Below are 15,141 nucleotides of genomic sequence, written 5' to 3' on the forward strand. Positions count from 1 at the left end.
GAATCCTAGATGTCTATTTGTACATACATTACCTTATTCATAAAAGGGTTTGTGTAGAATTAGAAATGTTTTAAATATATAAGCTATCTTGAAAAGAAGACAATCAATGATCAATGGCAGAAATAAAAGTTATCTTTCTGGAATCTGGGAATCTCTCCCTCCCTTCTCTACTTGTTTTCCATTGTTTGACATATTAAATATTATAAAATTAAAATATTAAACAGTGAGTATCTAACTATTTAAATTCTTTTCATTGAGGGTGATTTGCCTGATTTCTTAGATGCAATTAAAGGGAGAAGGTAAATGTGGTTTCTTAGAGAGAGTGCTTTTCTTTCTGTTGAGTTTATAAAATTGCTTTAGGGATAGCAAACTCAGTACATGGGTGGTGTTTAGTTCTCATAATTTTCTTTCAGACCTTTTAAAAAGTAAACTCTATGAGTAATGTGATCATATGCATGGGAAACTGAAATTAAAGCACTCAAACTGTTGTGACAAATAACAGATATTCAGGGTCAGTGCAAATAAGGCTACAGATAATCACTCCATCTGCTCCACTGTTGGCAAAAATGAGGCCCAGATGTTGCAGTATACCTTTTTATTCTCCTGTACCTTGGCCGTTGGCACATAAGATTCACAAAGAGAAATATAAATTGCCCAGGCTTTCCCTGGAGATCATATTAAAGCCTCTCCATCTGAAGTATTTTATTTTCCTGTTGATTCAATAGGTTGGGCCACTAGATCTGTTAGAAGAAAGTGGAGAGAAGGCCTAAATGAAACCTTCCTCGGAGTATAGCTGGTTGGGTCTGTGACCACTGAACGGCTGTTGCTGCTGTTACCATGCCACTGAGCCAGCCCTAACAGATTCGCTACCTAATGCTCAAAGAAGCTTAGATTTAGGGAGAAGCAGCCCACTTGTGCTATTCTTCTTCTTTTCTGATATATAATTATGTAGTGTCCTAAAGCCCCAAGCTTGTATTTCTTGGTTATGTTCAGTAGGTCCTGCTGGTCTGCAGCTCTGCACTGTGTCTTTTCATTCTAAGGTTCAGGCTGAAGGAACAACCCCGACATGGGGTGCGCTGTCCTTACAGCAGAGGGAGAAGAGCTGGCGGAAGCTCAAGATGCTTCTTAGAGTTTTTGCTTTGGAAACTACATAATGTCACTTCCCCTCACTTTCCACTGACCCAAGAAAGTTTATGACCAACTAGACAATGGGGCAAAGCAGTATATCCCCTGCCCCACAAGAAGGCCTATAAATTCACTTGCAAATTTTCTAGAGAAAGGAGTGAATTGTTAAGGGCAGTAATGCAACCCACCTTGGTATATAGTGGGCAAAATGCCTACGCCAAAGGCACAGCTTTCTCCTTTGTATCAGTGTTCTTCTGTATCTTTTTTTTCTTATCTAAAATGAACTACTCTCAGTTATTAATTTTTACAGCCCTATAAGGAAGGCAAGAGAGATGCAGTGGATTCGGAAAGAAGTGAGAGTATTTCCATATGTGTGATTTATTCTAAACTCTGTCCAGTTTCGGCTTCATTCCTGAATATCTTCTTATGGAAGAGTAATAGATGCATGGTACACTCCTTATGCACAGTTTATTTACCTAATTTTAGCTTATAGAATTCAAGCCAATTATTGGCCCCTTGAACATGCAGTAAAGAACAACATCTGCATGTTGTTTATGCGAAAGTCCAGAGTCATACATGTCACTTGCAAACAGACAAAATGTGGACTGCGTGTGGGCTGGATATGTCAATGCCTTGGTCACTTTACCTGTCATTCAGCTTTCATTCAGTCATATAAATTAACATCCTAATGACATACCTTCACTGCATTCACTCTTTGCCCTCCATAACTCCTTAACTTGTAGTAGGTAGTGACGTTTCCAAACACTATTAGATAATTTTACCTCTTCAAAACTCTTTAATTTGAGCAAATTTTATCTGTTTATTTTAACAGATGTTAAACATGTTATTTATATTGCCAGAAATTTACAAATTCTAATATGGCCATTAAAACTTAAGTTCATAAAAGTAATACATGCTAAGATCTTCAAGAGGATCACCGCAGGAGCTAGGTGGGAAAAAAAGGTGACAATATTGCTGTTAATGGCAATGTTGGAAGACTGCTCCTGTGATTACAAGTGTATCAGTGAAATCATCCATTCTGCTGTGTCTTTTTAGTACAACAGGCCATAGAGTAGACTGGCCAGTAGGGGTTACTCTATGCATTATGATCTCAGAGTGGTGAATTAGAACTTGAAGAAATAATGGAAGTATCATTTAAAATAGCTACCATCCTGGTGGATTTAGTTATAAGATTCAGAATTTGTGATAACTTGCTTTGATTACTCTTTCAACAGCTTTTATACCATTCATATGACTTTGAGGTATGTTTCAGTAATTCGTTCAGCCTTATTGATTGTCAGTCCTACATTAAACAAAATCCAGAGGTCAAAATTTTAAAGTGGCTCTGTAATTTTCCATTTTAGCATCTTGTTTTCCTAGGTAGTATTCTCTATCCCTGAGGTTTGGAGTCTAGATATCCTAGAACACAAAGCCTTTTATAGAAGCAATCACAATGCTAATTTTAAAAAAGGCAAATATACAACCCCTTTTAGTGACTCTAGAATAGCACCTGCTCTCTGATCAAGTGGCTCTTCAATTTTAGAAAATAAATTACTTTAGAAATTTATAGAGGAAATTGGATGGAAAAATTAGCACAATATAATTCTTGAAGTCATTTGTCCTTGAGGGAGAGAAGATAAATGAAAGTCAGTGGCTTTAAATACAACTGCTACAAAAACTAAAGAAAACTTGAAAAGGATAAGCTTTTTGTCTGAAGCCCAAGTTGGTAAGAATGAGTTCTGCTTGTCAAATATTGGACAGAAAGACTTCATTAGAATAAAATACTATCACCTCTAAGATAAAGAAATATTGATATGTATTGTCAAAGGGTTGAAATGCAAACATTACTAATTTTATGTTTTTTAAAACAAATTTTTATTGGTATTTTATTGACATAATTCAATGATTCTTTTAAAAAATCAGATTTTTTACAAGACACTTAAAAAAGAGTGGGAGTCCTCTCACTCTCTCTGTCTTGATGCATATGAAACCCAAGGATGCACAGCATGGTTCAGACCATGCCCTGTACACTGAAGCAGAAGTCTGCCCCTTTGATGGGTAAGAAAGGAGGCATTATAATAAGGGGCTTATTCCAAATATGGTTAAAATTCTTCAGGCAGTTCTGTATAACTGTTAGATAGTGTAGAAGAACACCATGTCACAGAAAGGGCACAGCTACAACAAAGTACTAAATAGAAACAGTATAGACCATCCTTACCTGTTAAGACTTAATCTTTTCTCTTATAGCATTATTACTGGAAAGACCCAGAGGCTACACTTTGAAAAGAAAAGCATTTCTCAGTTATGGATTTAGTTTTCATCATAGTTTGTCCCACTCAGTTTGTTGGTAGGAGAAACCAAAATGCAATTATATTCTTCTGTACTAACACTGTTCCTAACTACATAGATTTAAAAGATTTTTCTGCCTGGCTTCTTCTACTTCTTGTGTAATGGAATCATTTTAGGGCTTTATTTCCCTTCTGTTCAAAGTTCTGTTTTAGTTCTTGGAAAGAAAGATTTACCGTATTTACCTTATGTTTGCCAATGGGGGAACCAGTAAGGTCGTTCATCTCCCTAAGTGATCCACTCGAAGCAGTTTCTCCCATCACACTTGTGTTTGAAATTTGCAAAAATTTTTATTTACTGACTAAAACACATACCTTCCTAGCATAGAGATCTCTTGAATTTGTAGCTTTATATTGAAAAGTGAAAGCTTGGCCTTAATATATTTAAGTTGCATCAAAATTGTCTAAAGAAAGTATAAAGATATTTTTCAAACCATGCAGTAAAAGAAAATCTTTGGCACTATCATTTATAGTTATGAATTTCTGGAGTCATTCAGACAACACGAGACACCAAGTGGCCTATTTGTGAAACTAGCTGTCCAGCTTGTAAGTAGGTGGTACAGAGTCCATTTCAGAGTTTGGGGTTTGAATTCAACAGACATGAGGATCTTGGCACCCAGGACTAACACTTGCTTTAGTAAGTAATATTTTAATAAGCTTCAGGTTTTCCTTCCTTTCTTTAGGTACAGCAATGATAGGGCTTCCCTGGTGGCTCAGTGGTAAAGAATATGACTCCAATGCAGGAGACGTGAGTTCAGTCCCCGGGTTGGAAAGAGCCCTTGGAGAAGAAAATGGCAACCCATTCCAGTGTTCTTGCCTGGAAAATCCCATGGACAGAGGAGCCTGATAGGGGCTGCAGTCTATGGGGTCACAAAGAGTCAGACATGACTTAGTGACTAAACAAAAACAATAGTAATGATAATGCTCATATAATTTTTTAAGGATTAAATCAACTTTTATATTTAAAAATTGATTATCACTCTACCAGGCATAGAATAAACACATAGTGATTTTTTTTTATTTGTAATAAGTGTCATTTGTAATTATTTTTTATATGTTGATTCTAATTCAACAAACTAGGAGGAAACTTAGCATCCTCTTTCTCACCCATCAAAGGGCCAGCCTTTTGCTCCAGTGCGCTGGGCATGGTCTGAACCACCATGTGCATCCTTATAGTCTATATGCATCAAAACATGGGCAGTTAGAAGACTCACTCTCTTGCAAAGAACAAAATTTCCCAGAAACCTACTTATAAGGATGCCTAGGGAGTTTAAAGCCAATATGTATTTTATGTAATAAATTCAAATGTTTCCATATTTGTTATGGTAAGGGCTGTATTAATTTCCAAAGAAGGGTAACATAAAATACTGAATAAATTCAGATTTTATGATATTAAACAGTGATTATATAATAAAAGTGTAATTCAGAAAAAGCCTTATTATAATATATAAGGTGCATCAGCACTCTTAGGCATGAAAATGATTTATGTATCTTTGCATTTATTTTATAAATCTGCTGCTATGAGCTAATAACCTGTGTGTACCAGTTAAAGAATGCAGATGATTTTATTGAGTAATAGTCTGCATGAATCAAAATACCAATAGATTTGCACACAAAATCTCTGTCCTCCTTGATAAGTTAAAAATAATTAGATAGCATACATACACATTAAACATGCATGTATATATATATATATGTATATATGATATATATATGTGACATACATACTGTAAACTTATAGGAAAAATGCAGAGCTGCTGTCGTTTTTTAGAAAGCAAATGATGAAATTTACTTTTCATTAGAAATTTAACCTAAAACTTTTGTTTGTTCAGTGATAGAAATTCATTTTAAAGATTTGGAGAGTATGACACAGGTGCACCCTTAGTTTGTTGATGACATTAATAAGTCCACTCATTGACAATATGGAGAAAAAATCACTAGTCAGGTATAGAATTGTTTGATTCCTCAGATTTTCAATTTTGCTAGCAATCATGAAAAATAAATAATTGCACTTTCTGAGACATTCTTCAATTCCATCAATTATAATAGCAAAGAATTGATATTCATGGTAGTTATTCATAATGTAGCAAGTGATTATCATATTTCTTATAGAGATACTGCTTCCAGATAGTCTGTTTTTCAGTTTTTCTTTTCTAATTTGTTTTTTAAGTATCTCAAAAAAATTATGCTGTGACTTCAATTTGAGTATATATTGGATTGATCAAAAAGTTCATTTGGATTTTTCCATATGGTGTACTAGAAAAACTTGAACATACTTTTTGGCAAATCCAATATTTTGTGAAGATGAGAATAATTATAATGGTAGCAGTAGTTGTTATTTAGTCACTAAGTCATGTCAGACTCTTTGCTAAGTTGTGTCCAACTCTTCCATGACTGTAGCCAGCTAAGCTCCTCTGTCCATTCGATTTCCCAGGCAAGAATACTGGAATGGGTGGCCATTTCCTTCTCCAGGTGATCTCCCAGGGATCAAACCCACATCTCCTGCATGGACTGGTGGATTCTTTACTGCTAAACAACCAGGGACACCCCAATGGTAGCAGTAGATACTATTTATTGAATTCTTACCATGTACTTAGCACTTTATGTGCGGTATTTGCTCCTAGAACTTACAAGAGCTATAGGAAATAGGTTCTATTGTTATCATAATAAAGACACTGAGGTTTCGAAACATAGAGAGTTCTCACAACTGATGATGGTATTATGGCTAAGGAGTTAGAAATGTCAGAATCCTCTCCTATATGCATATGGTGAAGTTTATAGTGATAAATTTCACTGTAGTGATAGATAAACCTGTCACTATATGTTTCAACTGTATGCACCCTATATACAGTTTAGATTTGAGGCAGGGATGCCTACTGTCCTCAAATCCCATCTCCAAATCTTTGGCTCTAATCACTTTCTTGTCACCCATACATCACATGGACTTGAGAAGTGCTTTCTAGCAAAAGGGATGGCACACCTTGACCCTAGTTACAGGCCAGTCCTAGAAAGGAAGGCTAAAAGAGAATGTAGCGGGTCCCCTCATCACACTGAGGCCCTTCCCTAGAGAACTTGGCCCAGCGCCTTGTAATCTGATGCTTCAAATTCACAAACTTTTCTTCCCTTGTGTATGTAGGTGTGAGGTATAAACGTGTGTGAGAGGTCTGCATGTGGTATGTGTACATATGAGTTTCATGTGCATCAGATTTTTATCTGAGTGTATTATGTGTAGAGAGTGTGTGTGTGAGTATTGTTCTGTGAAGTTTATGTGTGTGGCTTGTATGTGAGGTATATATATATGTGTGTGAATGTGTTCTGTGTGCTTGTGAGGTGAGTGTGTGTGTGTGAGGCGTGTATATGTGTTTGTAGTTTGTATGTATATGTGTGTTGTGTGTGAACTGAGAGTGTAGTTCAGTTATCGTGTGATGTGGGGTTATAGAAAAGAAAGGCAAGAGTAGAAGCCTGGGGACACAGGGGCATAGTTGAGAGCCTACCTTTTACTGGAATAGCTGTAACTGGAAGTGTTCGTGACTTGAACTTTGGAGTCTTGGGGTCCAAGACAAGTCCTACCCAACTCTGTAACTATCTATTTAATATTTGAAAGCAGCTTAATCTGTTTGAGTCTTAGTTTTCTCATGTCTGGGAGAAAGGACTTTTAAATGCTATGAAGGTTAAATGAATAATTTTAGGTTGAAGTGACTGATAAACTGGAAACTACTACATGAAGTAAGGTATTGCTTATTCTTATTGGTAATGATGTTATTTTCCAACATGTTTTATATTGAATTTCTAGAACAACAATATAACATTCAAGGGGTTATAATAGGAAATCTATCAATGGGAATTTTTTAAGTTAATTATCATTGATAATATATGGTATGCTATATTGAAAAGAAGAAAGACATATGCTATTATAATTCCATGTCTAGAGAATGTCTGGGATATTAAACACGTGTTGTTGTTCAGCTCCTAAGTCGTGTCTGACTCTTTGTGACCTCATGGACCGCAGCACTCCAGGCCTCCCAGTCCTCACCGTCTCCTGGAGTTTGCCCAAGTTCATGTCCATTGAATCGGTGATTTTATCCAACCATCTCATTAAACACTTAACAGTGTTCGTTCATGGAACAACAAAGGCCATTTTAACTAGGAGCTTTGCTCTAAGGTGTGGGGCAGCAAACTCTACCATAATAGGAGGATTTTGAATTGACTATTTCAGATCTTTATTTTTTAGATATATGGGAATAGATGAAAATGATATAGAACATAGTCATTTCTCAAGTAGTTAATCATAGAATGTGATCCAGCAATTCTGCTCCTATGTATATACCCCCAAAGAATTGAAAACATGTTCTCTCAAAAACTTATAAAGGAATGTTCATAGCAAAATCATTTATAAGAGCATAAAAGCAGAAACTTTCCAAATGTCCAAACACTGATGAGTGGATAGATGTGATAAATCAGTAAAATGAAGTTATTCAGTGTTAATACATGCTGTTTTATGGATTAACCTTGAAGACATGTGAAAGAAGCCAGAATAGTACATTACCTGATCCCATTCATATGAAAGGCTCATAATAGGCAAATCTATAGAGACAGGAATATATTATTACTGAAAGGTTGGAGGTGAGGGGCATGAGGGATTGGAGGTAGATGGCTAAGGGGTGAGAGATTTTTTTTGGTAGGTAATGAAATGTTCTTAAACTATGTTTGGGTGTACAACCCTGTGAATATATTAAAAGTCATTGAATTGTATACTTTAAATCCAAGAATTATGTGGTCTTTGAATTGTATTTTTACAACATTGTGAGAAAAATATAGAACAAATTTCCTAAGAAGTGAACCCTCCCTGTTTCTTGTGCCAATAGCCCTGGGAGACACCGGGCCTCACCATCCTTGACAGATAGACCAGGAGGCAGTTACACTAGCAAGGCATTCCAGACCACAGAGTCAGCCTGTAAGCTGGCGCCTTTATCAAGGGTGAATGACCAATAGGGACTAGATGAGCAACCGTCAGCTTTTTAATATAGGGCAGTATATTCCGGAACCCGCAGGCACTGAGAAATGCTGTGTGAAGACTCATTCTCTTTTCTCCTCTATCCTCTCCTCCCACCCTCCCCTTCCTCCTCCTCTTCTCCTCCCTCCCTCCTTCTTCTCTATTCTTTCCCCATAAATTGCTTGAGCAATTAATTTGTTAATTTAGAATTTATTAATTCAGAATTATATTTGAATGTGCATTTGAAGTAACTGTTTTCTTGCTTCCATGGTTTTGAAGTACTTTCTTAGCCATGACTGGGGAGAGTGCGGTGTTAGAGTGAATCTTCTGTGGCCTAATTGCTAACAGGAAGATTTTTAGGTATGAATGTCCTCATTCTTTGCTCTTTCTGTGACTTCTGACTGCGTCTCCAGACCTACAGAGTAGTATGTTCTGCTTTTAGTCTTACATTTCCACCTCATTCCTCTTCCACATACAAATATCACATTCACCATGATTTTCTATGATCTCTTAGGATTAAAATGTGTACTCCTATTATATTCTCACATATAATCACTGCCTTTTTAAAACCTTTTTTTTTTTTGCTTAACATTTAATTAAAGAATAGTCAGCTCAAGATGTCACTATGCAAATCTTAGCAATAGCTATCTATATTTTATTACTTTCAGTTTTGAAAGGTGGGATGATATCTTTTACTTTTAAGAACTGATATTTTTTTTAAAGTGTATTTATTTTGCATTAAAACATTTCTGGAATGTAACAGTTCAATTCTAATAACTATGATTAAATATCCATGAATTTCTTTTGAATAAGCAGAGCCAGATAAGTGGCATTTATGTACCTTGCAACACTATTTAAGATTGCTTCCTCAGAACAGAAAGAATCACTGGGTAACAGATAAGAGAATTCAGCATCTCTTGTTTGTGAGTCTCACATTAACTGCATTTATACTTCTGACAGTTTCCATGATGAAATTTGTAATTAAACAAAGAGCATACAGTCAGTTTTGAATTGTTATATTTAAAATGAGTGTTTGCTGATCTCCAATTAATCGAAGGGTTGAGATTTAAGGAATGACTGAGGAAACAAGGTTTCATATTAATAATTTCTCTTCTGGGAGAAAATAAATGAGTAGAAAGTAAAGTCCTGAGATCTCTACTATCAAATACACAGTCATAAGGAAGTTAAAAAGCCACAGTGAAGTGTACACAGCTTAATTACATTTACATCTATGTCTATCTTAAATAGATAGCACTATTAGCTGTAAGAGTTTCATGTGTTTTGCAGGAGGGAGTTCTCACAGTGTACTCAGGGTACTTGTCATTACAGACCGTGAGCTTAGAACACAAACATATTGTGCAAGCAGAGTCCGGGCTGGAATGTGTCAGTGCAGTGCTTATGTGGCCTGTCCATGGAGATGGGCAGAATGGAAAATAAGTGGAGAGTTGGAAAGGCTTCCAGGGTTTATTTTTTTCAGTGACTTTCAGAGTTAAACAGCGAACTCTTAATAAAGAATGCGTGGTCCGAGGCAGGGACTAACTGTATGCCCACAATGTTAAAAAATGATTGGTTCACAGATTCTGAAGCAGAGAAGCAGATTCTGAGAAAGAGAATTTCGGGACCAGGGAAGGGAAGGGAAGAAAGCAGACCTGGAGAAGAGGTAGAAGGACAAATTGGTCTGCAATGCAGTCTTGAAAAAAGGCCTCAGCAAACCCAGCAGAGAGTCCAGAAGCTGGGGTGGGGCCTCAGAATTGTCCTAAACAACTCCTGAGCTGGACCTCTGTACTCTCTTGTTTACTTGATATTAGATGCTTGGACAAGGTGACCCTCCTTAGCTGACACAATTCACAAAGAGAGCTGACAGCTGAAAGCCCTTCCTAAACCTGGGGAAATGAGTCATTCATTCCTGAAGGGGTTCTCATGGCAGAATCCACTAGGAATGGTGAGGTATTTTGGAACCAGGAGGCACTGGGAAATGCCTTGTCTGATAGACTCTTTGCTTCTTTCATTCCTTCATTTCCTTCTTTCTCTCCCCAACCTACTGTTTTTCCAAAAATAAAGGACTAGGCTGTGAGTTATCAGGAGGAAGGAAAACAAATAATCATTTTTATAAGTCCAATTGTTCTTTTAATGTCAAGACCACTCAACAATCATTTTAGTTTTCTATGGAAAAGTTAGCTTCATATATCTGATGACCCAAGGACCTCTTGTGACAGTTCCTATATACATGATACTAGCATCCTGACAGCTAGATGGAATGTCAGGAGGAAAGTACAGATAAAATTATTTTTTCCTTTGTTTTGAAGAAAAAAAGAAAGCATGTTTATTGAGCATCCTCTAAATGTGACTTCAAAGATTTTTCTTATCTGTATTAGAAGTTGATAGCAAATGAAACAGTATATTGATTTGAAAAGTTTTTTTCCTCATTTTAACTATTTTTGTAAAATAAAAAAATCATTAACCAACATGTAAAAATTTCATTTTATAAAGTTTGCATCATATTTATTTGGGCTGCATTGTTGTTTCAACTATTCAGTTTTATTTTTTGGATTTTTTTTTTAACCTATTGTATGACTTTTGAAGCACCAGAAATTAGCAAACACTGGAGAAGTTGGTGAATGTCTATGTAAAATCAGTATATTGACTTGGCAACAGAATGATATTGTTTATTACGTGCTTTTTAGCATGGCATTATGATAAGACAACTTCACCATTAAAATAGCATAGAAACTACTAACTGGAAGACTTCTTAGGTCTTTAAAGTTGTTTTCAATACTTGTTTTCCAGGCACTTAGAAGTGTCACTTAAATACTTGCTAAGAATGGCGCTAAAGGCTGTGACCTCTTCTAAAATTTTCATGATTTTTTTTAAAGATCACCCCTCAGTCAATTTAAGAGAGTTGTCATTGCTGGCTATACAGCACAATACAAATTTAGCACTTGAAGACACACAAAGATAACTCAAGGAACTGATTTCTGCCTCTTCAGCCACCTTATTCCATTAACTCTTAGAATTAATTTCCTCCAGACATAATTTATATGAATCTAAAGGAGAGGAAAATTAGAACAACTTCTGAGGCTTTTTGGTGACTAAAAGAATGGTTGTTTTATCAACAACCATAAGTGTTAGATTTACAAACACTAAGTTTTGTGTTTTAAATGAAAAGTGTTTTAAATGAACCATTCTTCTAACTTGTGCCTCTTAGTTCTGAAAACATATGAGTAAAAATCATATTCAGTTCAGTTCCGTTCAATTGCTCAGTTATGTGACCCCATGGACTGTAGCACGCCAGGCTTCCCTGTCCATCATGTTGCTGACTCTAATTTGAAATCATGCTGTGGGCTCTAATTTGAAGAAGTAGGGGAGGGAAAACACTGGATTTTTTTCTTTAAAATTACATGTTGTTTGCAGTGTTAGATTGACTGTATTTTTCTTGTAAAAGCTCCTGTACATCAAGAACAAATTCAAAGTAGTTTGTTTAAAACAGACTTTAACATTGAGGCTCTTCATCAACTTCTAGACAAAAGTCTAAGCAGTTCTTTAAAAGAAACTCTATAAAATAAACTGTCAACATTTTCTTATCTAATGGTCAACTTTTGTTTCTCAAAGTGATGATTTTAAATGATTATTTTATATAAAATTAGAACTGTGTTTTTTTTTTCATTTATGCAACAAACATGTCCTAATAGATGCAAAGGAACACTATAAGATGCCCAAACTTTAATAAAGGCCTCGGTTTTTTTTGTTGTTATTTACAAACAGCCCTCCTCCATCTTCATGGGCGTATTACCTGATTTAGGAATAGCTCTATCCATCCTTGTCTTTTGGTTTCCTATCTCAATTCTGCACTCTCCGCTCTGGCAATTACACTCTTGAATTATTTCAAAATCCTGCCTCCCAAAGTAATCTGTCTAGTTTTTCTAATCTTCTAACTTTCCATTACTCATCATTTCATTTCTTCCTACTGGTTCCCAGTTGCTTTGCTAACCAATCTCAAATTACTTATCCTTATCTTGAAGGCCTATTCACTACTCTACCCCTGCTGATGTCTTTTTCTTTGTCACTTCTAAGACCTCCCCTTTGCTCACACTTCTACATGCAAACGCCTTTCCAGAGTATGAGAATACTTTGGATTCAGGCTTTTGCCTTAAAAAAGCTTTGATTTTCTCCTCATTTCTCCTTAGAGAAGAAGAATTAGAATTGAGCTATGGTTTAAAATTCACCAATGCATCTGGCAATACAATTTTTGTATTTTGTGTACAACTTATTCTGTTTAGACACCTCTGGTCCTTTGCCTCCCATTAGCCTTCACTGATTGCTGTTAACGGCCATCTTTAGGTAACTGCCCTACTATCAGGCTATGTCCTCTACAGTGGCAAGCAATTATTCTTAATAAATCAGAGAATCACAGAATTTAACTTAGAGAGACTTCACTGATGGTCTGACAGTTAAGACTGCACTCCCAGTGCAGCAGGCCTGGCTTCAAGCCCTGGTCAGGAAACTAGATCTCACATGCAGGAATGAAGATCTTGCATGCCACAACTAAGAGCCGGTGGAGCCAAATAAATAAATATAAACAAATATTTGTAAAAAATGAATTTAATTTAGAGACAGGGATTTCCCTACATGCAAGAACCCAAATTCCCACTTAGTGTAGAAATCCCTCTCAGAACATTGCTGATGCCTAAAATGACCTTTTCAAGCGGGAAAGTCAACTTAAGGCACCAGCTCTTTCCATGTTGCTCACAACTCATTTTGAGGAGAGTAATTTTTGTGCTGAGGAATTCTGGTTTCCTATCACCTCCTCTAGGTATCACATGTCACTGGAGAGACATAAAATATTTCTAATGATTTCTTTTGCCTTGAAAATACAACCAAACACAGCCGTCATGTCCTCCATTAAACACATTTGTTTGGGGTTGAATATCCAAGTTGCTTCTGTAATTCCTCTAATGGCAGAGTTTTTTGAGAAATTCCATGCTCTTGCCCCACCTTTTATCTAGTTTGGTCAGCAGAGTTCACAGTAAGACTTGCTTTCACTGTCAGGCCTAATGTTGCGTCACTTACTGCTCCTGTCATTAATATTGAAGGTACATTTTATAACCTTAAAATAAATGGTTAATCATCCTGTTTGTCCTTGAATGAATTTGAAAGCTCATATTCATAGTATTTTGGTTACTGAAGTATCCCTAGGCTCAAAGAGTTTTTAAAACTCTCATGTAATGATTTTGAGCACATAGAGGTGACATGTAGTCATATTTGAGACTGTCTTGGAAAAGGACTGTAGTTTTTAGTCTGGTACTTTGAAGAACTATTGAGATGTCACTGGACAGTATTTTTAGAATTTTCACATTGCTCACACATGAGCACTTTGGGAATTGTTCAGTGAATATGTCTCCTGAGCACTTTGTTCCTTGAAATTATCAAAATAATCTTGGAATTTATTTTTCTCCCTATCTTGTGATGCATGGGTAGAACTGGGACATTGCTATCACATTTAGAAGTTTATTTCTTTTCTTTGTTCTTCCCAATGAAATTGCTCTTTTCCAATTGGAAAATAAAATAGGTTAAGTTTATGGGTTTTTTTTTTTTTTAAAACTCTTTTAGGGGTTCTGGAATCCCCTAAGCATCCAGTGAGATATAGCAACACTCTCTTGTGGAAACTATTCATATAGTCATAATCACACAGAGAATTTGCCTTTGATTTTAGGGGTACAAGTGCCACTAGAATCATATACATGTTACCATTACTGGGTACTGATTCTAGGTTAAAAATCACTGAATTAGTTGTACTTCATTGTACATCTATCTCTTCCTGTAAAGATGTATAAAAATAAAATTGTATTAATAAATTATATGTTTAGTAGTTCCATTCAATAACCTTTTAAGGCAGATTGTTTCCTAAATGAATTTTAATTCAAATCTTTATTTATAGAATATTGAGTTTCTTAATGTGAGCATATTTGTATAATTTTATGCTTCAACCTTTTCCTTCTGAATGCTTTCTTAAAATAGTCCATAATTAAAAGAATTAAAAATACTTTTTCTCTGTAAACCGTTACCTCCAACCTTCTTCAGTTTTATTTGAAGTTATTGCCTGCATGTATAATTGATGTCGTAGAATATACATCTTAAGACAGGTTTTAATTCTTTGAAGTATGTCAGGATACCTGCATATTTTATAATAAAGGTATATTTTATACTGGTATAAATGTATATGAAATCACTGTTTTCTTTATTAAAAAAAATTGAGATTCCCCAACTTCAAAAATAAAATTTGTAAATGTATATTTATAAATAATATACAAGGAAATGATAGGAAATTACAGCATGACTTACGTATTCAGCATATCTAAGTTCATAGTTTTAAATATAATAATCTTACTAGCTACAGATAAAGTTTTATTAGTGTTTTGATAATATTGACCTTAGTTTACCAATGTTAACCCATAAGTTATTATGCAAAAATGATACATAATACCAGTTCTATACTAACAATTTTTTGTCCTGTGTGATTTATGTAATTTGCTGAACCTGATGAAAACTTCCGTTTTTCCTCCAGTCTGTGGAGATGCCGAGCTCTGTGCAGTGTGTAGGAAGGGCTGAGCAAGGACAGCAGACTTGTGAAATATATGGCTTACGAGTTTTATCACTTTTGGTAAAAAATGTACAAAGCCC

General features: G+C 35.6%; 1 protein-coding gene across 4 annotated transcripts in view; it reads left to right on the forward strand.

Annotated features, from left to right (window-relative positions):
- The window catches only part of PDE4D (phosphodiesterase 4D), a 1,564,543-nt gene that overhangs the window by 878,915 nt on the left and 670,487 nt on the right, over positions 1-15,141 (forward strand). The window lies entirely within an intron of this gene.

Source organism: Cervus canadensis, chromosome 16 (genome assembly GCF_019320065.1).
Source record: "Cervus canadensis isolate Bull #8, Minnesota chromosome 16, ASM1932006v1, whole genome shotgun sequence".
Classification (NCBI taxonomy): Eukaryota; Metazoa; Chordata; class Mammalia; order Artiodactyla; family Cervidae; genus Cervus; species Cervus canadensis.